Here is a 24211-nt window from a genome sequence, read left to right as displayed (position 1 = left end):
AACAACGAGGAGGAGGAGGACAAAAGGGATAGTGAGTCAATATCAGGCAGCTCACATTGAAGTTATTAAATGGCTTCAAGATTAGTTAATGTAATTATAATCCTTTCACCAGAATAGTTAATTTAGTCTACATTATTTGAATAATTTAAAAGCATGGGTTTAGCATAATAAAAACACAATTTTTAATAGGTGGGGTTTTAAGATCCAAGGCAGCAGTGTTTATGGGCACAATCTCCCACTCAACTTTCTCCCCTCCACTAAAAACATATGGGCCACGCTAAACACTTGAACTCCTACATTAGACTCTTCACTGAATTGTGAAAAAAGGTTTGTTGAGGGAAGATTGTAACCTTCAGGTATTCAGTCGATCAGATAAAAACTGCCTTCCCTGCCATGTTAGGCAAATGAGGCAGCCCAGCCCTTTAGAAAGGAATTCCTTCTACCTTATTGATGCTTCTCAAAGAGTCCAGTGTAGACCTAATATTTGGGGGGCAGGATTGCAACCAGCAATTTCATCACCAGTTTCTTTGGCACCGAGTTCTTGTGTTGTACTGATGGTTAATGTCTCTATCAAAGACAGGTTTGTCCCAGTGAGTAATTTACATGGATTTGCTTTGCATTGAATTTTAATATCACATCTGAATCAACATCAGAAAGACAAAGCTTTAATCAGCTCTAACATTATACTCTCTGGAGTTTGAGTTTAAGCTGTGTGGAATAAGATGGCCTAAGCTAAATCCACTTCACATAAATCTCTTGTGCATCCATCTTTCTTACAGTCCACATGGCTTCCTGCACATATGTCCATGGAATGGCCATTGTTTCCGCAGCAGGAGTCCTTTAAAGTATGAAGCTGGGTGTTATTAGAACTGACAGACCACTTCTCCCTCAAGGAGCTGTTGTCAGCCTGAATTGGTTGCAGGAGTGGACATAATTATTGCTGTATGATATCTGCAACAAATTTGCCCTCTGACCATGAGTGCCTATTATACTGCAGCTATCCTTCCTTTCAGCTCATCCTTACTATACAGAATAAGCTACATCAGGAGTAGGCAGACTTCAGGCTTGTGGGATCTTTGTAATTTGCATTATATGCATGATATAATACATTATTATTATTATTATTATTATTATTATTATTATTATTATTATTATTTATTTATTTATTATTATTTATACCCCGCCCATCTGGCTGGGTTTCCCCAGCTACTCTGGGCGGCTTCCAACAGAACACTAAAATACAAAAACCTATTAACATTAGATCTTCCCTAAACAGGGCTGCCTTCAGATGTCTTCTAAAAGTCTGGTAGTTGTTTTGCTCTTTGACATCTTGTGGGAGGGCATTTCACAGGGCGGGTGCCACTACCAAGAAGGCCCTCTGCCTCGTTCCCTGTAACTTGGCTTCTCGCAGCGAGGGAATCGCCAGAAGGCCCTCAGCACTGGACCTCAGTGTCTGGGCAGAACGATGGGGGTGGAGACGCTCCTTCAGGTATACTGGACTGAGGCTATTTAGGGCATACAGATAACGTGTTTTTAATAAATCAGCAGTGTTGATGAGGAATGGCACAGCTACGAAGTTTACAAAACAAAACCCACCACTGTTCACATCAGTTAGCAGTTACCAATATTTGCATTACCAAAACACTAGGGTTGGCAGGATCCCCCCCTCCAAAAAATAAAATAAAATATCAAGGGTTGGGACCTTGTGATATCACAAGGCAGGGGAATGTCACATGATCACTAACTCTTGCAAGAACAGTTTATTGGTAAAGTTGTACAGGGTCTTATTAAAGGCTGATAAAAATGGTGGTGAGAGAAAAAATAGGGGGAAACCAACTTTTGAGTGGGGGGACTGTTATTTTTCCATTTCAATAGAAAAACAGAAATTTAGGGTGAAATAAAGAAACTCCTTGTGCAATGTTTTCTTTTCCAGAATATGTGAGTTACTTTTTTTAAAAAAAACAAACAAAACCAAAACCGATAATGATAATGTTCCACTAATTACACTGCTTCAAAACTCCTAGATCCAAAGGTAATAATGTTGCTAACTGAATGAACTAACCACATCTTAGCTTGATCAGAGATCATCTAGGGGAGTGCTGCTGGTTGTCTCTCATGTGACCAAAGCCTGACTAGGCTCACCCGGAAGTCAGGCATGTAGTGTTGCTAGTTCCACACTGTGGAACGCTTCTCCCAGCAGACCTTCACGGGTTTACTTTCATGTGTCTCTTGAAAACTTTGTTTATGCCAACAGGCCTATTGGGTTGTTTTGTTTTCTTTAGCTGAGCCAGTCATTTATTATTATTATTATTATTTTGTGATTTTTGATTGTCTTTATGGTATTCTGTGTGATGCACTGCCTTGGGATTTTACGTGAGTCGGTGGTATACAAATACATTTTGTAAGTAAAGAAATAAATCTCCTCCCACATTTCACAGACAGAAATGGATCCTTGAAACACCCTTATTCCATTATCAAGCACTTGCACACTGCCCAAACTTACATACATACACACAGGCCAGTTATGATAGCAATGATCAATCAGTAGTGCTGTTTCACTGCCCACTTACTTTAATCACACTTCATATTCACTGCATATCACATGCATACATCTGACTTGCCTTTCACCTGACTGATTCTGCTTTCTGGGATGGCCGTGCTTCATTGTTGATTGACATGCATGTATTCGCTCTGCTCCTGCAGCTTGGCCTGGATAGGCAGGGACATTGCTGCTGCCACTGCACAACTACCAGTCCAAATACAAGGCCCAAACACTGCTGCCCACCAAGCAAGCATGCCACTGCTCATCAGCAGCCACCACCCTGGCCGGTGACAGTCATTAGAGACATCCTGCTGCTGCTGCAGCCAATGTTGGTGCAGGCAGTACATGGGCAAGACTACAGCTGGCAGTACTGTGTTGAAAATGCAGGGTGAGTACCCCACTCTGCAATCTTCCCAATAAGCAGTGTGCACTGCAGCCATACTGCTCTCCCTCCTCAAAGGTGAACATGGGGAAGAAGGGAAACATGGCAGATATGGCTGATCAAAGATTTGAACTGCTAGCTAGAAGGTCACAGATCCTGAAATCTTCGAATTCCACCAGATATGGAACAGATCTTGGTTCCGCTATCACTTCCTGCATCATAGACATGTGGGGAAAAATTCCTCCTGGTATTATTCATGTACTGAAATAAATATTGTTAGTTTTCATTTTGTTTTCCTGCACTGTAAACATTCTTTTTGCAGGCTTTTATAAAGGAATTCCTGATCTGAGGCAACAGATGGATAAGTGGTCTGTGCATGGTGATTGCTACTTCAAGTGAGTCTTAAGGGATGATTCTGCTTTCCTTTAAAATCAGTAAAAAGTTTTGGTAAATTTCAGTTCCGCAGCAGATATACTGGTTGGGTTGGTTAAGAGTTAATGAATGAAACATAATGTGCCTAGAGAGGATCAAGGAGGGCAAATTGATTACAAAAACTAGATAAAGAAATGCAGATTATTTATACAGTATCTTGATAAGAATAGAGAATGTGGAAATTAGACTTCTTTCATTTATATATTGACTTGGAACAGTGTGACATAGTGTATTCTATTACTCCTTAGAGGAGACACACATTTTTAAAACAAAATGCAATGACTGAGCAAAATGAAGCAGAAGGTCGCTTTGGGACTGCGGATGAACGTCTTAGCCAATTGTTCAGTTTTATCAGTAGTGTGTCAAATACATTTAAAGTTTGGTTGTAACTATTACTATGTTATGGATTCAGGTAGTTAGCCGTGTTGGTCTGATGCAGTCAAAATAAATAAATAAATAAATAAATTGTCCAGTAGCACCTTAGAGACCTACTAAGTTTTATTTCAGTATGAGCTTTTGTGTGCATGCACACTTCTTCAGTGTGCATTTATATTATTAGGTTTGTATTGCACTTCCAGGAATAATACACTTCTCAAAATAGAGCAACACAAAAAACCAGAAACAAAAAACCCAGGCTAATAAATGGTTTTACATTTGTGATTAAAGCTGCTAATGGTAAACAACCTGCAATTTGTTAGTCAAAAGATCCAGCTTGCAGGTAGTGGACAATTCTCTGGTCAGTATTGTTTGCTATGCCTAGCAGATGTAAAATGAAGAATTCACATAGTAAGGCAGCAGGCATTAAGATGAAAAATATGTCAAGGTTACTTTCACAGTTATTCCCAAAGAATTTATATTTGGACTAACATTCATTGTTGTTGCCTGAGGGGGGTCTGGCATGACAGACAGAACAATGATAAAGTGCTCTTCTAAATTTAAGGGCTACTTATTTAATTCATTATGGGTGTGGACAGTGTTTTTGTGTGGCGGTACTTACCAGTACAGAGAACTAGCAAATCTTTTTTCTGGCTGCCCATAGCAGCAATTTTGTGCTGGCATCAATGGCATTTTTATCAAGTAATTAGTACCAGCACCTCATTTTTTAAAAAACAACAAAGAATTTTTAAAAGAATTGGGTGTGGAAGGACCACTTTTCTCAGGACAACCCACCACTGCCATGTTGCAATGCCAATGGAAGCTCCACTCCCTCCCCACAAGCCTAACTACCTTGAGGAAGGATATTTCAAATTCAAAATGTTAATGAGCATTTTGAAAGTGGTACTTTGGGGAGGAGCATTGCTGAAATTGCTTGCGTCTCCATTGCACTGAAGGAAGCCTTCTTGTCAGCTGAGTGACGCCACTGAACACAACCATATTCTAATACGATGCCAATGTAAAATGGGACGATGGTCTGGCGTTCAAATCCCAACTTATCCTGAACCTGGGGCAAAAGTAGTGCAATCTGAAAGCAATTTTAAACCCCAGTGATCTCTAGGCCTTGAATTCATCTTCAAAGTGCCCTAACCCTTGCCTCCTGAAATTCCTGAATTTGCACCAAAAGTCCTTAAAGGTAGCCGGTGTACAATTTATTGTAAGAAACACTTGTTTCAGCTTTTCCTTCTCTGCCAAACTTAGGCATATGATTGGTGTTTTTGCTGCAAGGCAGTTGTCTAAATCTATTCCTGGAGCTACTATGTCTACAGTTATTGAAATAATTGTGTTCACACATTTTGGCTGAGCCGAGCTTCATTTGGTTAGGCTGCGTCAGCATTTCCATTGTGAAGCACACCAGTTTGAAAGATATAAAAAAGAAACCAATCATCATAGTTGCATAAACTCTAGCGTTTGAAAGATGCAGCATCCACACAGACAATTTTGTAATTAAGGAAATGTTATGTACCTTATCCCTTTGCGGCCGCCTCAATTATCTTTTTGAAAAGATAGTTTCTACCCTGACAAAACTAAATGTCGCTGTGATCCATCTGTCCTTCTGTGTTCAGCGGCCCCAAGCAGTGAGATGCACCCAGAACACTCCGATGGTGAGTAAGTCAGATCTGTTAATAAATTCCTGGAGAAGGGTCAGATCTGTGCATAAATTGTTTTTTGTAACCGCACACAGATCAGTTCCCTTCCAATGGAGTGAAAATGGAAGACCAAACAAACACAAGCTCCATGTGTTAATTAAAGTTCAATGACAACGATAGATGCATTATTTAACCATCAAAAAAACACACATGGCGAGTTCTGTTGCACTCAAATCTGCTTGTGGGCTTCGCATAGGCATCTGGTTTGCCACTGTTAGAATAAAATCCTTGACTAGATAGGCCATAGGTTGGCAAACTAAGGCCCGTGGGCCGGATCAGGCCCAATTGCCTTCTGGATCCGGCCTGTGGACGGTCCAGGAATTGCCGTGTGGATCGCCAGCACTCAGTTCTCCCTCTCCCTCCCTCTTTCCCTCTCCCTCCCTCGGCAGTGGCGGCGCCTCCTCCCTCCCTCCCTCCTCCTGGCTTCTCCCCGCCCTGCCTAGAGGAGGAAGGGGGCTGGACTTTGTTGGTGCCAGTAGCAGCAACGCTCGAACGGCCACCATTTTAAGTAGCCCCTCTCCAGAGCCCTTTCGAGGGCCACTCATCATCCCTCCACTGCCGCCAGCCCTTGCCACTTGCAAAACACAGGAGCCGCAGTTGGCTGAGCGCCCCTCTCGAGTGGCTGCCATTTTAAGCAGCCTCTCTCTGGAGCCCTTTCGCGCACTGCTTATCATCCCTCCGCCTCCGCCACCACCGCCAGCCCCTGCCACTCACAAGACACAGGAAAGCAGCCACCAGGCCTCGTGGTGCTCTTGCATCACCCCCCCCAAATAGTCCAGCCCCCCACAAGGTCTGAGAGACAGTGGACCACCCCCCTGCTGAAAAAGTTTGCTGACGCCTGAGATAGACCTTTGGTTCAATCCAGCAAAGCTTTTCTTCTTAAAGTGGTGTTTACTTAAACATATTTTTTCCTACCAGAAGGAAATTTTTGATTTAAAATAGATTTCATAGTATATGACAATTATAACTCACCAGTTTTGAATAATTCCTTATCAGCCTGTAGTTTTACTTCCTTTTGGATAGAGGTGTTTCGTTCACCGGCAGTGCAACCCCTTTACATATCTGCTCAGATGTCCCACTGAGCTCAGGGAGACTTCAGGTAAGCATGCATAGCAGTGCAGCCTAAAGTGATTTTAAAAAACAAACAGCCTTTATTATATTGAATGTGATGCTCACCTAATTTAAAATTTAATCTTTATTACCTAGGTCCTGGTGTAATAATTGGGATAATAATTAATGTTCTATTAGAATAAAAGAAAAGCCCAAAGACGCTTTATGCGGGTGGCGCTGTGGGTTAAACCACAGAGCCTAGGGCTTGCCGATCAGAAGATTGGCGGTTGGAATCCCCGTGATGGGGTGAGCTCCCGTTGCTCGGTCCCTGCTCCTGCCAACCTAGCAGTTCGAAAGCACAAAGTGCAAGTAGATAAATAGGTATCGCTCCAGCGGGAAGGTAAACGGCGTTTCTGTGCACTGCTCTGGTTCGCCAGAAGTGGCTTAGTCATGCTGGCCACATGACCCGGAAGCTGTACGCCGGCTCCCTCGGCCAATAAAGTGAGATGAGCGCCGCAACCCCAGAGTCGGCCACGACTGGACCTAATGGTCAGGGGTCCCTTTACCTTTACCTAAAGCCCAAAGAATATGAATCATTCCTTGGAAGTCCATTTTGCAATTCCAGAACAACAGTGTTTTGAAAATATCAAAGAAACAAACTACATAAACTACATAAAGAGCAAGGGATGCTGGCTTAGATTTGACCATTTGACACACTGCAGTCTTTTTATTCTCAGAATTTATGGGATCAAGAGACCAACAAGAGAGATTAAAGAGGTTGTCAGCTGCTAAACTAATCAGTAATTATCAAATGTTTCCACTGAGTCAGGACATTAAATAATGTGCCTACTGAAACACTTATTACTAAATTAATAAGATGACTAATAATCAAATTGATGTATATGAAGTCTTATTCTTTTTAAGGCAGGCAACCCAACCTGGATATGTTAGAGATGAGTGCTGATGATCATGGGGTGGCTCACAACATTAATCTATATTGGGAAGCATCCCGAACCAACGTTTGACTTGTGTTTTATTTCAAAACCAGGACAAAACTGTGCTCACAATATAGCTGAGGCACCTATTGTAAATTCCATGTTTTATATTATACAGTAAGCTAACCATTTACACACGGATTATATTCCAGGGATTATGCCTAAAGCCAAAATCATATATAGTCAAAACACTTTGGGTGCAATGGCGGGTGGCCATTGCCAAAGTCTTTCCCCTAAGATGTTTGCCCCCTTTCCTTCTACTTTTTAATTCTTAAAAAAAAATGCACTCAAGTTAAATGTGTGTAAGTTGAGGGTCTACTGTATACTTATATATTTTTATATTATGTTTGTTTCCACCCTTAGATAGAGAAATAGATTCCTTACAAGCCTAGCTAATGGAGAAACAGATACATGGTGGATATCCGAATAAATTTAGCTTTTGGGATCATTGGTGAACATTCCTTTCACCCCTGTTCTTTCCATTCCTTTATTCGTAAACAACGTTTTTAAACTTTCATCGAACCTTTACCCCCATAGTAAGCAAATGTAATAGTCTTGCCTCTAGCACTCCACTCTACTTTAAATTAAAGGGTATAATGACACTATAAACAAAACCACAGTGGGGAGTAAATATTTGAGTCAATTTGAAACCTGCCTTTTCCTTCCTTTCTACTTGATTGAATCTATCTACCTTGCTGTGCAAATGACTAACACCACTGTTAAAAAGGGGGCATAAGAAAAGGCTTGTTGGATCAAACCAAAGACCCATCTAGTCCAGCATCTTGTTCTCACAGTGGCCAACCAGAAACGCATGGAAAGCCCACAAGCTGGACTTGAAAGCAACAGCACTCACCCCACGTGATTCCCAGCAACTGGTATTCAGAGATATTGTGCCTCTGACTATGGAGGCAGAACAGAGGCATCATAGCTAGTAGTCTCTTTTAGCCTTATCCTCCAACCTAATCTGTAGATGTCGATGCCTGACTTGTCTAACAGTCACTCCAAATATGCCCAAATTCACTTTGGGACCTTGTTGGACTTTGTCAGGTGTGTGTGCAGGAGCCAGGCCCTGTGACCAAAAGGACTCTGCAGGACTGGGGCCTTCCTAAGTTTGTTCTGAAGAGGCACGGTGCATCCACACAGGGGAGGCCGATTGGTAACTCACAGCACCTGGTGGCAAGAACTGGGAAGGGATATAAGGTCAGCATTTCCCTTCGGCTCTTTGCCACAGCAACACGCTCCCTGCCTTGTGCGTTTGGCTTGTTGCTTCCTGATCCTTGAACCTTGGCTTCTTGATCCTTGGACCCTTGACTTCTTGACTCCTTGCTTCCTGACCCTCGGACTCTTGGCTTCCTGACTCCTGGCCACTTGGCCCCCGTTCCTGCTTCCACCCCGCCATCTTGCCCCCGGTCCTGACATCCCCTGCCGGGACTTTGATCGCCCGTGAACCGGACTGTGACAGACTTCTCAAATTTAGTCTTATGCATAAAGAGATGTTCTCCATGTCTATATATACCCCTCAACATGCTCATGCTCTTTTACTTAAGTCTTGCCAATGACTACTTTTTCAGTTTAATAACAAGTTTATCGTAATGGCTCATCAAGAATGGATTTACATTCAAGATGCATCTACTGTGTAGCTTTAAATAAAGCTTCTGTTGCTTCCCTACTTCCCAGGGCTCCCCAGGGATCTCTCTCTAAGAGAACTCTCAGTGACTCCAAAAGTTCAATTCCTTGGAGAAAGTCATGATATTTCAAATGAAAATATTTTTTCATTTGTCTTTTTAAGTATGTAGTTGAGACACAAATGTTGGGGGATTTAACAAAGCGTGAGTACCAAGTAAGCGAAACAAGGTCAAGGATGTCAAGTAGGGCAAAGTCAAGAAGAAAAGAGGTCAAGTTTCAAAACGTTAAAACAAAGCAGAGCCACGGTCAGGTTCCAATGAAGCAATGTCAAAACAAAGCAATTAAGAGCCTGCATAGCTCCCATATGAAGGTAAGCTTGAAGAGTCATACAAGCAAGCTCAAATGTTGTTTCACCATCAGAGAAACTCAGGCTGAGCTTTAAAAAGAACTGTAGCACCATCTAGGTACCTAGCTGAGTCTAGAATGAATGAGGCCTCTTAAGAGGACTAGCCAGCTTCTGTAACCATCAACTCATACAACACAGGGGAGACTGTAGTTTGGAGATCTCGGAGTAAAAAAAAATGACCATGTTGCCTTCTTGGACCAGAGAGATGCTGACAACATATATCTTTCATTTCCTCTTTCCCAAAGATGAGTCATCTGCCGGCTGGGATGGTGGGGGATGCTCACCAGCACATGCTCTCCCCCCCCCCCCGCTAAAATGACTTTGTAACATCAAAGAGAAGACAATGTTTTTCTGTCTTTGAAAATAGGTGTTTAGTATTATCAGTTTCTGCTTATGCTTTGCTTAACGTAATTATCTTTCAATTTGGTTTTACTAATTGCTTCAGGTGAGTTAAATCCTGGTAGTCTCAGCTCCCATGGAGAAAATGGCAATGGCCATTCTGTCTATCACTAATCATAAAATTAGAGAGCCCGACTCACCATGGAAACACAAGGCTCTTGAACTAATCCATCCACCTTCAAAATACAGAAGCTAAATAAAAAAAATAATGGTACAGCTGCTGCTCAGAATAACAGTGGAGATAACAGGATGACACCACAGCAGGCAGACATTGGCAGTGAATTATAATTGTGTGTCACAGGAAGAAAATGGAAGCATTTCTGGCATGAGATCAGATAATGCACATTTAATTATGGGACCATCCCACCAGGAACTGCAAAGAGTCCGTGTACTTAGCCGGAGCTGAACTGCTTTGGGGGTGGAGGTCACTGATGGACTGATTGCTGCACATACTGGCCCTGCAAGCCACAATGCCACTGCACACAGCGTGCACTGTTCTCCTAAGAGGTCAAAACAGGGAAAGGTGGCACAGTTTAGTACCCCCTTTATTTGTAGGCAGCTTCCCATCTTCCTTCTGGAATTGTATCAAAGCACCAGAATGTATAGGAAGGTTCTTTTATTAGGAATATCCTCTCAAATATCCTTCATTTTTAGAAACTTGCCCCATCTGTTTTACCAACTCGAACTAATGTAATTTAACTTTCCTATACTTTTCAAGCACCTTATGGCTTCCACATTTAGAAAACAGTGGAGTTGTTGATGAATCTGCAGTAGCTTTGACAATGCAAAATAACTGAGTGATCTTCCTGGGAAATTGCCTGAGAGGGTTTTTCATCCTGGGAAAGCATAGATCCATCTTAGTCTCACAACCTTCACCAACTTTACCTTCCTGAAGGAAGCCATCTGTCCCATTGCCAAACTGGTTCTGAAGTTTCTAGTCTATCAGGTGTGCAGATCTCCTATCTCACACTTACACAAACACCTGTGTCAACTGCAAACACCCCTCAGCACTCTGTCTTTTTCACACACTCACAAGAACATGAGAGACAATGTACTGTAGTAGTTAGAGTGGTGCCTAGGACTTGGAGAAACCTCATCTCCACACAAATCTTCACTCAGCCATGAAGCTTACCCCATAGCCTTCAGCCACTCACTGTTTCTCAACCTGACCTTCCTCACATGGTTGTGAGAAGAACGATGTATGCTACTTTGAGCTCCTTGGAGCAAAGATGGGATATAAATGTAAGAATAAATAAATAAATATTAGTATGAAAAGAAGAAGAATGACTGAAGAATTTAGCATCTGATATCTGTGGGTTAGTAACTCACACTGGAAATGAGCAACAGTTATACTTTTGGGTAAGGAACATAAGTTTTGTTTTCTATGCTCTATAAGAAGACTTCAGTGACATTTAATGCAAAGTCAAATTTTACTTTCTGTGTTCATATTACTATTTCTCTACTTGGAAGTCTCATCACAGAATGTGGTTTATAAACTGCAAAGGGATGACATTGAGTTTAGGTGCCAAGCATGCAAATAACTGAAAACTGATGTTAACAACTGTGGAAATAAAATATTGTTTTTCATTCTTTTGTGGATCCTGAGTCTGATCCTCTTTGAGGTAAAATCAGCATAGCTTTTGCCACCTGTGAATCTTTGTACTACTACTATAGCTGTGATACTTTGCAGCTTTGCACCGATGAATATGGGTTAGTAATACACTGGGAGGGACCTGAGTTTCTAAATAACAATTTTGGACTGATGGGGAACAGTATTTTAAGAATATTGAATTCATGAGCTAAAAGAGCATAGTTTTTTTATCTTAAGTTCCAGAGCCCTTGAAATTTTTATTATTTGAATCCTACGGAGAGAGACGGGAATCTCTGAATTACAGAATTTTATCATGTGAGTTTGAGAGTGAGTATAACAAAGAATCAAGTGGCACTGTTCCAGCTGAGAAGAAAATAAGTAGCGGCAAGAACAAACATATTGAAATAGCATGATGAGTCATCCACTGGGAATAAGGATCTCCAGAAATACTTGCAGTGCTAGGCAATAAAATTTCATTAACTTCAGAAAAGTCATGGTAGCAGTGGTGATGCTACAACCCTATTCACACATTCCTCCACAAGAAGCTCCCTATAGCTGTCTTGGCAGTCTATGAAACATGGGCTAGAGTAGGCCTCCATTTGCTATCCATAAACTAGAGGGACAAGGATGTAGTGTCCTTAAGGGCAGAACAGATTTGGATTATTTTGTTTTGCAAAAGAACTCCACCTGCTGTCTTTGTCCCAAGGGTGCGGCATTGTGATCAGTGAAAGCCTGCACAGTGCAAGAGGTTAGTCATGTAAGGAGGCAACATTAGATTATAACCTACACACATAAGTTCTGTATGTGTGGTCTGTTTCCTGGAGAAAAACAGAGAAACATAAAAAGAGCCCTGTTAAATAGACTAAAGGCCAATCTAGTCCAACCTTGTATTCCCACAGGTGCCTATGTAAAGGCCGCAAGTAGGATATGGGTACAATAATACTTTCCCACTCATGTTCCCTGGTTCTGCTTTTTATGGACTCCAGGTTCAAGTCAGACTTGCAAAGGACAGTCCTCAAACAGAAGATTCATTCCAATAAAGGACTGTCCTCTGGTGGACCTTCCAAATAAAGGTCTGTCCTCTGCAAAATAGGACACATGGAAATAGGACATGGAAGCATGTGGGACAGGGAATTTCCAGGAGGCCAAACAGTGCCACTTATGGAAAGAGACTGGGACCAAGCCACCTGGGCCTTTTAAGATCAGCAACCTTATCATCAAGAATCAAGATTAACATCTGTCTTGAGTTTATGGAAGCAAACTGAGAGCTAGTGATGGTCTTTCAAAATATGGAAAATATGAACCCTGCAAACTAAGCCTTGTAAGGACCACTGGTTTCATAATTTCTGACAAAAAATATATAGCCATTTCTGAGCAGCCCCAGCTGATGCTCCATCTACTTTCTCCTTTGCCACTCACATCTGGTGCCAGAGAAACGGGAGAGAGATATACTAATTGTGTTCTTGCCATCCAGCTGCACAGCAAGGAAGCAGTTCAGTTGCGGCACCATGTGACAGATGCATGAGTGTATCACATGAGATGCCCAGCACTTGGCAATCCTGAGGAGACAAGTCACTTCCAAAAATAACTTGTTATAGCACTTTTGCAGCTATAAAAAGAGCTTTAATCATAATGACAGTCAAAGACATTCATGCGGAATTGTGCCCTCTCCGATCTTTACAAAAACAAAACAAAAGCACTCCTCACCTACGTCATTCAAAATGAACTATGGTGCCCTAACATTTCTTAATACTTTTCAAAGTGCACTGTGTTCTGTTATCTAACTCAGAAGAACAATGTTTCTTCTGCATTTACAGGTGTGGGTTGTTGTCGTTGTTTTTACCTCAGAAGATGATCATAGAAGTACGTGATATGGTCATTCTCATTCCTGTCATGCTGGGCTCTGGGCTGGCCTCAGACTAGCTTTAGCCAGAAGACCCTGGTGAATAGATGGAGCCACTCTGCCACAACTCTCGCACTGATAATGAACACCTTAGTATCTAGGGGGAGCGCTCACCAAACCTATCACCAGAGGTCACCCTGGAAAGACCCTTGGCAAGGGCATGGAAAGGAAAGACCCTTGGCAAGGGCATGACTCTGACTCACCTGTGGCCTTGTGCATCAGAGGAGAAGGCTGAATTGTCTCCCAGCTCCAGAGGGTGTAGACAGCAGAAAGTCCAGGCTCAGGTGGTTACCTGGTAAAGGAGTGTGGGCCTAAAAGCCCTAAATAATAGTATGAGAAAGGGGCTCCTTGGCAGCAAAGGGTTACTGGAAAGTAGTAGAGTTGCAGTTGATCCTGGGAAGCATCTGGGAGACCAGACTAAAGAAACCCTTGGGTGAGGGTCTGACAGCTGCTAGAACAGCACATGACTTTCAGCACCCAGATGCTTCTGAATCACCTTACCAATTCTGCCCTACCTTTTGACTTACCTCCTGTGCCACTGACCTACTGAAAGACCCCACCTCTTGAACTATGCTTGTTTATGGGCTGCCTTATTGTGCTGTGGCCATGGCTACATCTGGTTTCCCAGTAGCAGCATTCCTACAGGACAGGATGGTGAGGTCAGGGTGGTTTGGGGACACCAGATTGGCTTGACAAGTGCATTGGAAGAACTCTAACCATGCCACCAACCTGCCCTGCTCCCCTCACTGTATCAGGCAGTGACACCTCTGTCAGGAGGCCAGGTCAGTGGCACTGTGCCCACCTCACCCATTGTTCTTTACCAGTGCCATCATGTTTCTGACTTCAGTCTGCTGCCAACCTGGATAGTGGGGAGGGGCAGTGTTGGCCAAGTCTCTGTCCAAAAATTGAGTCTTAGCCTGGGTGGAGCAGGACATATTATCCATATCCATAAATTATGAAGGATACTATCACAAAGTATATATGTCAGAGTATTTCCTGGGGTTAAATAAATCTTATAGGTACAATCCTGTTACTACGCAATGGAACGAAGGCACACAATTAGTCCCAGGTAGAAGAAGGGTTCCTGTGGTTATGTCTGTCCTCTTGGGAGGACAAATGCACAGTAAATATTGTAGGAACACTTTGCAAATTACAAGAGCTGTATAAATGATCAATAGTTGTAGTACTAGCAATAGCAGAAAATGTTCCTTGTCACATTTTTCATCTGAAGCAGCTGACAATGACAGGGACAGCATCCGAGCTTCCTGCCAATATAGACCTGCCATTGCCAGCAGAAGCAAGACTGCTAGCAAGGCAGTTAACCCATCACCACCAGTGCTGGGTCTTCCTCTGTGAGTCCTTGAGGAAGTAAGTTTAAATGGGTTTCTATGTGTTCAAAGTCAAACAGCAAGATGGAGAGTGTTGCTTTAGGCTTCTCAGCTGTATATTGCAATGGCACCCTACTGTGGCTTTGCTTTTCAAATGAGTTCTTGAAAAGACTTGCAGAATCTGCTTCAAAATGGCATGTAGGCAGCTATTGTTTCGCTGCTTGAACATAGATTCAGTGTGTTAGGTCCAGTGTTAGACCTTGTCCTCCCTACTAGTATACAGATGTTTTTCACATATATATCAGACACAAACCAACTGAACATAAAGAATGAAATATGACAGCCAGTGAGGCACAGTAGTTAGAGTTTGGTCTAGGACCTGGGAAACTATGATTCAAATTCCTGCTCTGAGCCTAGGTTACCTAAGAATTGTTTTGGGCTCTTGGGAGAAAAGGTAGGATATAAATGTAATATATAATTAATAAATAATTTTTAAAATACAGTGGTACCTCGGGTTAAGAACTTAATTTGTTCTGGAGGTCCGTTCTTAACCTGAGGCACCACTTTAGCTAATGGGGCCTCCTACTGCTGCCACGCCGCTGCTGCACGATTTCTATTCTCATCCTGAAGCAAAGTTCTTAACCCGAGGTACTATTTCTGGGTTAGCAGAGTCTGTAAGCTGAAGCGTCTGTAACCGGACGTACCACTGTAAGTTGGTCTCAGGCAAGACACATTGGCTTGTATCCAAAGTACTGCTACGTAACTGTCCCATCAGCACAATAGTTTCTACTTGCAAAATGGAAGAGGAAATCTTCCTCTTCTTCTCCATGCCCCCCACCCCCAGCTGCCCAAAACAGCATTGAAGGGATGGGAGTAGGGGAACAAGATGAATGTCTTATTGGGCAAGCAAAGATCCTTGTGTTGATGGGATGGTTGCTGCATGGGGTACAAACTATTAAAATGACTAAACTTGACTAACACATAATGTCACTCCATATATTCCTCGTGAAAACTTGAAAGGATCAAATATCCTATTGATAGAGTGAAATAGATTCCACAATCATTCCTCTAGACCACAGCTGGTGGATCAAAGTCAAGACTACTCAGTAAACTCCATAAACAGCCACAGCTGGTAAATTCCTCAGTTGCTCTAAATAGGATGCTATAGAATGCTACTGGCATAACAGAAAGCTTCAAAGTCTTCTGAATTGGCCAATCTTCAATGGATCTTGAGGTTTTTCCTGACCCTGACTGCCTGCTTCCCACTTGAGAGGCTTATTCTATTCAGATGTGCATCTAGGGGCCTGTGTTCTAAGAAGTGTATTTAGTGTTGCCCAGTTTTCAGCGGCATGAAGATCTGTTTTCAAAACAAAACACTGCGGGGGGAAATGATCAATAAATTGCCACTTATGCATAAAATGTGCTTTTATTTCTTCTGCTCTTTTCATGGGCTTGGATCCAACACTGCCTGTACAAGAAAAAAAAATGGTACTTTGCTTGCAGAAGATGCTCCACTAGCTCTCCATTTCTGCTGCAGAAGCAGCTGTGTAGCAGAGCAGGGGCAAAGCCCTGGCACTGATTTCACAGCAGGTAGGATGATGTCATCTCCTAGGGCACTCTGCCAATCCTCTGCATGCCAAAGAAATAAGCCTTTTCTCAGAGAGAAGCCCACTAAATAAGCTAAGAGCAGGGGACATGGTAAGTTACACTCGTGTGCATGGCTAAGGGTTGAAGTGCCACTTTTATTTTGAAAAATTGCAAAGTCCTTTTGTCATGACCAATCAAAATCACACAAAATAGTGAGCGACCTTTTGAGGCTGGGAGCAGTTATTTGGATACACATTAAGATGTATGTGGCTGTTACTGAGAAGGACCTGCGTTTCTGTAAAGAGGAAGATAAAGAAGAAGGGGCAGGTGACTGTATTTCCTATGCATTTCATACAATGGAAGTTCATGTTTTATTGTTTACTATTCCTTGCAGCTATTTCTATTTTTAAGCAAAAACTGGCTTAACTTCAAAAGCAAAAGGTTTTCAGAATCCACTCAGATACATTGTGTCCTTAGAGCCATTTCTCAAAACTGACTTTGATTCCCTGCAGAGAAAAGGGCTCATTGTACATACTTGGAAACCCCTTCCTGTAGTTATGTAGGTAGGGATTCTTGGGAAGCCACCAAGTATCACAAAACACATTAACTGCATTGTCATTAACTGTCCATTGGTGTTGACTCTGCATTAGCTAAGTGTGCTCTATTCTAAACCAGTGGTGTGCAGTGAAATTTTTCATAGGGGAACAGTTAAGGCCAGAGGCACCAGCTTGCAAGGAAGATTGAGAGGGGGTATCATCATAACATTCTGATGCCACACCCATGAGCATCATGCCTCCCTTCCTAAGTCAGGCAGAATCTTCCTGGGCTTTGGGGAGGAGGTGCCAGGGGAACATTTAGGGACTAACCTAGTCCCCCTAGTCCACAAACTGCACATCACTGTTCTAAATTGATCTAGAGCCTAATACATGGAAGGAAAGTTCCATCGAGATCAGTGGGTGAACCTTCTATGTAGTGGTTCCTAGGAACATATTGGAAACCTAGTCAATTAGGGCACATTTCCTATCCATTTCTCAGACATTAATTTGCAGAAATTGTTTTGTGTAGTAGACAAGCTGTTCCATGTGTGCAATAGACTTGGACACATCATAATCAAGCTGTGGCTAATTCATAATCTATTCAATGGGTTCTTTATGATTCTTCTTACTTTGTACTGATAGTCTGACAGGAAGACTGCACAAAAAGTTAAAAGCAAGCATTTTGTTAATAATTGTATCAATGCTGCCAATTTCAGAAAGTGCCCTCTTTTATTAGAATGTCTGCAAAGAGCTGTTTCAGAAATGCCTAGTCATAGTGGGATTATAGCTTAGGTACAATAATAACTGTTGGCTTTGCTTTAGACTGTAGAAGGAAGACGGTGTGAATTATTACTGTGTGATTCCTGGAAATTCACAATTAGGCAAAGAAAAGATAGGCTATGGCTGTCTTCAGCACAGCTTCAGGGAGTACACCCAGGATTTTATCAGTAAAATATTATTAAAACACTTGTGAGGAAGTCATCATCATTGCCCAGAGTGGCAAGAGTTTGGGACTTGAAAGCGGCACTCGAAAGTGCAGACATTATTCATTATCCAGGTACACTGTCAGATATACACAGTACTGCTCAACAGACTGTGTCATTCGTGCCAGCATTCCGTATGCCAATACATTATGCTGACATATTTATTGTGCCAGCTCATCTCTTTTGCCTTATGCCATCCTGTCTCACAAACTGATCTATCCTTTGTGCCATGGAACTTGATGCCAATATGTTCTGCTGTCATTTGTCAAGGCCCCATATCTCTTCTATCTGAAAAATCTACCCCAATCCAGATAGATACACTTGCTGGTAATTAAGTAGTTGACAGATGGCTGGCACTGACTGTGTTGATCACCTGTTTGAAAGGGAAGGCACTCACAGAGACACAAGATGATCTGAACTACCAAAATCGATAACACCAACCATCTGTTCCTGCAATGTGCATAGGACTCTCGGTCCAATTTGGGAACCACACATATGCATACACTGTAATCTCCAAGCACTGGACATAGACATCCAGCACGGCAAACTTCACACTCAGCATTCTTTTGAGTGTGCAGATACTGATCCATCAAGAATCATTGACTTCTATGCTGCATCCTTCTCCTCCACAGGTCAGCTAAGACTGCCTTTCTGTTGGTATGAAAATTACATGATGACTACTTGGTTGTATTTTGCTTTATTATATTTAATGTTTATATTACAAATTTACACTGGTTAAATTCAAAGACAGGAAGAAAACATTGGATACAAAAATCTGTTAATGCAGCCTCAATGGTAAGGGAAAATCTGCGTTAAGAAGCAGGGATTGCAATTTGCTCAGTTTAAGCATGACATCATGCAGATACCACCCCCCAAAATGAGTGCCTGGGACACTGCAAAAAAAAAGCAGCATGCATAGCTGGTATAGAAGTGGCCTTAGGGTGTTCTCAGGTGGCTACTTACTATGGCGTGGTCGGTCGTGTTTACATTTTTTTTTTTGCAGTGGCCACACAATATCATTGACATCAAAATGACAACCTATCTCACCCCCCTGCCCATAAGTTCAAAAGCCTGTTGCAATAGCTGAATAATCCATTTACAGTATCAAGCGCCCATCTGGAAGCAACCTTATGACATTTCAGTGCAACCACTCAAGTCTAATATGCTGATTCACCTCAATCTCAATTTCATTTCTACTTCGATTGCCCCAAAACTTCCAATTACTATTTTGCACATCCTATGCAATCCAAGGTTAAATTGCTGCCTTCCTTGAAATGTTCTACTGAAATTGCCAAGATGAATGTCTGAACATTCTGCTAATTTAATGCAGACATAAACCATACAGAATGGTATTTAGGGAGGGATAAGTTTTAGCATGATCATCAAAGTGGGGATGCGGGTGGCGCTGTGGGTAAAACCTCAGTGCCTAGGGCTTGCCGATCGCATGGTTGGCAGTTCAAATCCCCGTGGCGGGGTGCGCTCCTGTCTTTTGGTCCCAGCTCCTGCCCACCTAGCAGTTCGAAAGCACCCTTAAGTGCAAGTAGATAAATAGGTACCACTTTATGGCGGGAAGGTAAACGGCGTTTCCGTGTGCTGCGCTGGTGCCGGCTCGCCAGAGCAGCTTTGTCACGCTGGCCACGTGACCCAGAAGTGTCTCCGGACAGCGCTGGCCCCCGGCCTCTTAAGTGAGATGGGCGCACAACCCTAGAGTCGGACATGACTGGCCCGTACGGGCAGGGGTACCTTTACCTTTTTAAGTTTTAGCATGATCATCAAAGTTCTTCATTTACCATTTCAAATGTCAAATATATTATCCTTATTTCTTTTCATATACACATTCCTTAGGGAAGCAAAACCTGAATGATGATACAAGATATTACTGCTGTTATTCCTTAAACTTTTTAAATGGTTAAAGGGCACGTTCATATATTTTGTTATGTCTGACTGAAACTATAGGCTTTTTCTGAATCTCTTGCATTTCCCCAGCCATTTCCCAATGGAACCATGCATGTTCAATGGCATTTAGTTGAGGCTAACTCAGGATGTCTAATCCAAGGGCAGATTTAAAACAACACTGAGATTACATTTCAGGTCTCATTGGTTAATATCAAGGGATTTGATAGTGGAAGGAATGCAGTGAAGTCTGCAGAAGAGATAGCAAGTATGCTATAAGCACTTATCAGGAATGGGCCTAAAGATAGTCAAGGTTTAACCAATGATGGGAACATGAAAAGATAAAAAACAAAGAGAATCCATTTCCCCTCAAATACTAGACATTGGCTCAAAGCAAGAAAGACACAACTTTGAACTTCTCCGTAACTTTTAAACCTTTCTGAAACATCCCCCACCTACATGCCAGAGACTTTACCACAGAACTTACAGGCAAATAATATAATAGTGCACTATCTAGTTGTTGATGAGATTTGACAGAGGAAATACAATTTTTTCCCTCTCAATTCCTTTAACATTTTTGTACCCAGTGAGAGCCAGTGTGGTGTAGTGGTTAAGAGCGGTAGTCTTGTAATCTGGGGAACCGGGTTCGAGTCTCTGCTCCTCCACATGCAGCTGCTGGGTGACCTTGGGCTAGTCATACTTCTTTGAAGTCTCTCAGCCCCACTCACCTCACAGAGTGTTTGTTGTGGGGGAGGAAGGGAAAGGAGAATGTTAGCCGCTTTGAGACTCCTGAAGGGGAGTGAAAGGCGGGATATCAAATCCAAACTCTTCTTCTTCTTCTTCTACCCCAGAGTATGGATGGGCAAATTTTGGTTTCTCTCATTCCAGCTGGAGAGGCCCTGATGACAACTGTTCCTGCTTCCCTCACCCTCTTGCTCCTCACAAGGTTAATGGGGTCCATTGTCCACATTTGTGCATCAGTTTTCAACTGTATTTTGAACAATTCCTCGTGAAGATTCAACAGCATGTTAGTGAAAAGTTATCCTAATGTGCGCATCTTTGTATCAAATTTTGCCCAATATAACCCCATTTACAAAGCTATTTTCTCTTACATAAAGCATTTATGCATGCTGCTTTCACTAATATATGCATTTTTATGTGGATTTTACCCTGTTGCTGTTATTTAGTCGTTTAGTTGTGTCCGACTCTTCGTGACCCCATGGACCAGGGCATGCCAGGCACTCCTATCTTCCACTGCCTCCCGCAGTTTGGTCCGACTCATGTTTGTAGCTTCGAGAACGCTGTCTAACCATCTTGTCCTCTGTTGTCCCCTTCTTCTTGTGCCCTCAATCTTTCCCAACATCAGGGTCTTTTCCAGGGAGTCTTCTCTTCTCATGAGGTGGCCAAAGTATTGGAGCCTCAGCTTCACGATCTGTCCTTCCAGTGAGCACTCAGGGCTGATTTCCTTAAGAATGGATACTTTTGATCTTCTTGCAGTCCATGGGACTCTCAAGAGTCTCCTCCAGCACCACAGTTCAAAAGCATCAATTCTTCGGCGATCAGCCTTCTTTATGGTCCAGCTCTCACTTTCATACATCACTACTGGGAAAACCATCGCTTTTACTATACGGACCTTTGTTGGCAAGGTGATGTCTCTGCTTTTTAAGATGTTGTCTAGGTTTGCCATTGCCTTTCTCCCAAGGAGCAGGCGTCTTTTAATTTCGTAACTGCTGTCACCATCTGCAGTGATCATGGAACCCAAGAAAGTAAAATCTCTCACTGCCTCCATTTCTTCCCCTTCTATTTGCCAGGAGGTGATGGGCCCAGTGGCCATGATCTTCATTTTTTTGATGTTGAGCTTCAGACCATATTTTGTGCTCTCCTCTTTCACCCTCATTAAAAGGTTCTTTAATTCCTCCTCACTTTCTGCTATCAAGGTTGTGTCATCTGCATATCTGAGGTTGTTGATATTTCTTCCGGCAATCTTAATTCCGGCTTGGGATTCATCCAGCCCAGCCTTTCGCATGATTTTACCCTAGTGTAAGCATTTTGTACACATTACTTTGCTAGAGAAATGCATTGATAAATTTAGAGAAGTCAATTTCAAATGATGACTGTGTTTTGGTTCATATATTGTTTCAGCCCTGAGTACTCACTGGAAGGACAGATCGTGAAGCTGAGGCTTCACATAATAGTTTGGTAATGTTTAGAGTGAGATCGCTCACAAGCTATGCACCATGGAAAGTATAGCAAAGTTTGCTTTTTAAAAAGTTCTTTATTTTTTTAAAAATATATATATCATTGTCGCTCATTTTTCCAGTTCGACAGATAACCATAAGGACTATCTGTTTATTTAATTATAGTGTCTAGTAGCAGATGGAGGAGAACACAATGACCAGATTCGGTCATTTGAAATTTTCTTCTTACTCTTTGTGTTCATCCCTTGCTTCTTCCATGTTGAAAAGCATTCACTAATTTGTTAATAGTATGTTTGAGATAGCATACAGATATATAGGCATGAAAAAGCAAAGTATTTTAGAATCACAGACCTTTACAAAGGTCATTGTTTTCCTCTGGCACTAGTGCTTCTAATGGAAGCAGGGCTATAGCATGACAAGTGATCACCATAGTCCCTTGTATAACCATTTAATGGGCTTTTGTTTTCATGCAAAAATAAAATTTGATCATGCTGTGTTGGTTTACATTGTTAAGTCTAAAGTTGGTGGTACTCCTTGTTTTTACAGCTGCCACATTATGGGCTTTGCAAATTCCTTTATATTTGATTCCAGTTTGTTCAATTAAATTATCTGTAAGGGTTCATGACATTGGATCAATCATATGTGAGACACACAGCTAATGCAAAGTGGTACATGGCATCTATTCCAGATTTCATATACAGCTGAAACTTACATCGCACCACATGGTTAGATTTTTAAAAGTACAAACAAGAAATTGCAAGTGAATCTATACTAGATTGTAATTAAAACTTGGCGTTCATGGAACATCTCTACCACATATCTTACTTCTGGAAAGTAACCTAGTTTATAATATTCCAGCAGTAATGAGGGAACACAATTGGTATAACTAGAACATCCAGAGTGTTTCATTTCTTGTATGTGTGTTAGTGAAAACCTACCAGGAGAAAAGAGTGTGCAATGTCATAGTATATAAATAGATATGTCTGAGGAGGTAACAGCGTCTGCCTCTCTCACTGCAGAGTTAATAAGGACCTCAAGCTACATCTTATGTTTCCTAAGGGCATCCTCTGAAATTGTTAGTGGCATTTCAGCTTGTGGTCCCCTGAATATCAGTCTGTGTATTATTGCCAAACCTGGCAGAGAAAAAACGTGACCTCTGTTCCAAATAAAGAAGCAGATTTCCGAGCCAGGAATCGGAGAATGTGCATCTTCTGATCTCAAGTCATAAGCACCAGTACAATGCATCTTGGCAGTGTTGCCATTGTGTAATTTAAATACCTTCATTTACTGCCAAAAAGGGTGCCAATTTTGAATAGTCGCATTCCTATCTTTGCTTTCCCCCAGGAATGCAAGAGCGTGTCACAGAAAATGACTTTAAAATGGTTCCAAGGCAATCCAGATTTAAGATGGTTGCAAACATCAACAAGGTGATCTGAGGAGAAACTAATGTTAGTATGTCTTATTGGTGGAGCTTCGTTCTGACTGCCAAGCTTCTGCATTGCAGCTTGTTCACCCTCATACCATAAAAGCAGCTTTTGCCAACCTTGTGCCTTACAGATGTTTTGGACTACAACTCCCAAGCAGCCCTAGCTAGCACAAAAGGATAGTCTCACACTAGTTTCAGTGGCTCTGAACCAGAGGATGTAAACATAAAATCTATTCCACCTGTGGTATTAAAATTCCTATGTTACACTTGCTAAGCCAAACCATGGCTTACCTCAGTACAGCAGAAGAATAACCAGGAAGGAGCAAAGAGCACAACATGCGAACCGAGTCAGAGAGAGGTCAGAACAATAGAAGACAGGGTAGTTGGAGTAATTCCCAAAAGATTAATTTAAAAAGTGCAGTGTGTTTTCTGACAATGCTGAAAAACTTCCTGCAAAAGAGTGATTACTTTAGGGTCAGCCTAATTTTAATGTTTGGTTACACTAACAGGTTGTCCCTTTAGGTGGTTGTAGGCAAATGCAATTCTTTTGAGGTGAAGACTCGTCAAGAGCTAGTCCAGCCTACTTCTAGTAGAAAATGTGAGTGGTAACAACTGTCCAAAGTTATATGTTATCTATTCCCAGAAAAATCTCTGATTGGGCTTTTGATTTCACTGCTCATAGCTTCTTCTGTGGGAGAAAAGTAGCAAGGTTTTTCACTTTTCTGAGCAGAAAGCCAACACAGTGGTTACTTCCTGCAGTTTAGGCTGCTTCAGCAACAAATATGAAGTCTAGCAATAGGCAGCTTTGAACTCACATAATTGTCTTGTGAAAGATGCTTCTGTTAAAGTG

At 42.0% G+C, this 24211-nt stretch overlaps 1 long non-coding RNA gene across 1 annotated transcript; it reads left to right on the top strand.

The window, feature by feature from the left end:
* On the top strand, positions 1-7759 carry LOC309373698. The gene is made up of 4 exons (XR_014170129.1): positions 1-31; positions 3247-3319; positions 5301-5395; positions 7415-7759. It is a non-coding gene; the product is annotated as an uncharacterized lncRNA (long non-coding RNA).
* The last annotated feature ends 16452 nt before the right edge of the window (positions 7760-24211 follow it).

Source organism: Podarcis melisellensis (assembly GCF_964234715.1).
Source record: "Podarcis melisellensis genome assembly, chromosome: 7".
NCBI lineage: Eukaryota > Metazoa > Chordata > Lepidosauria > Squamata > Lacertidae > Podarcis > Podarcis melisellensis.
Note: the sequence above shows the minus strand (reverse complement) of the source record. Positions and strands in the feature narration are given on the sequence as shown.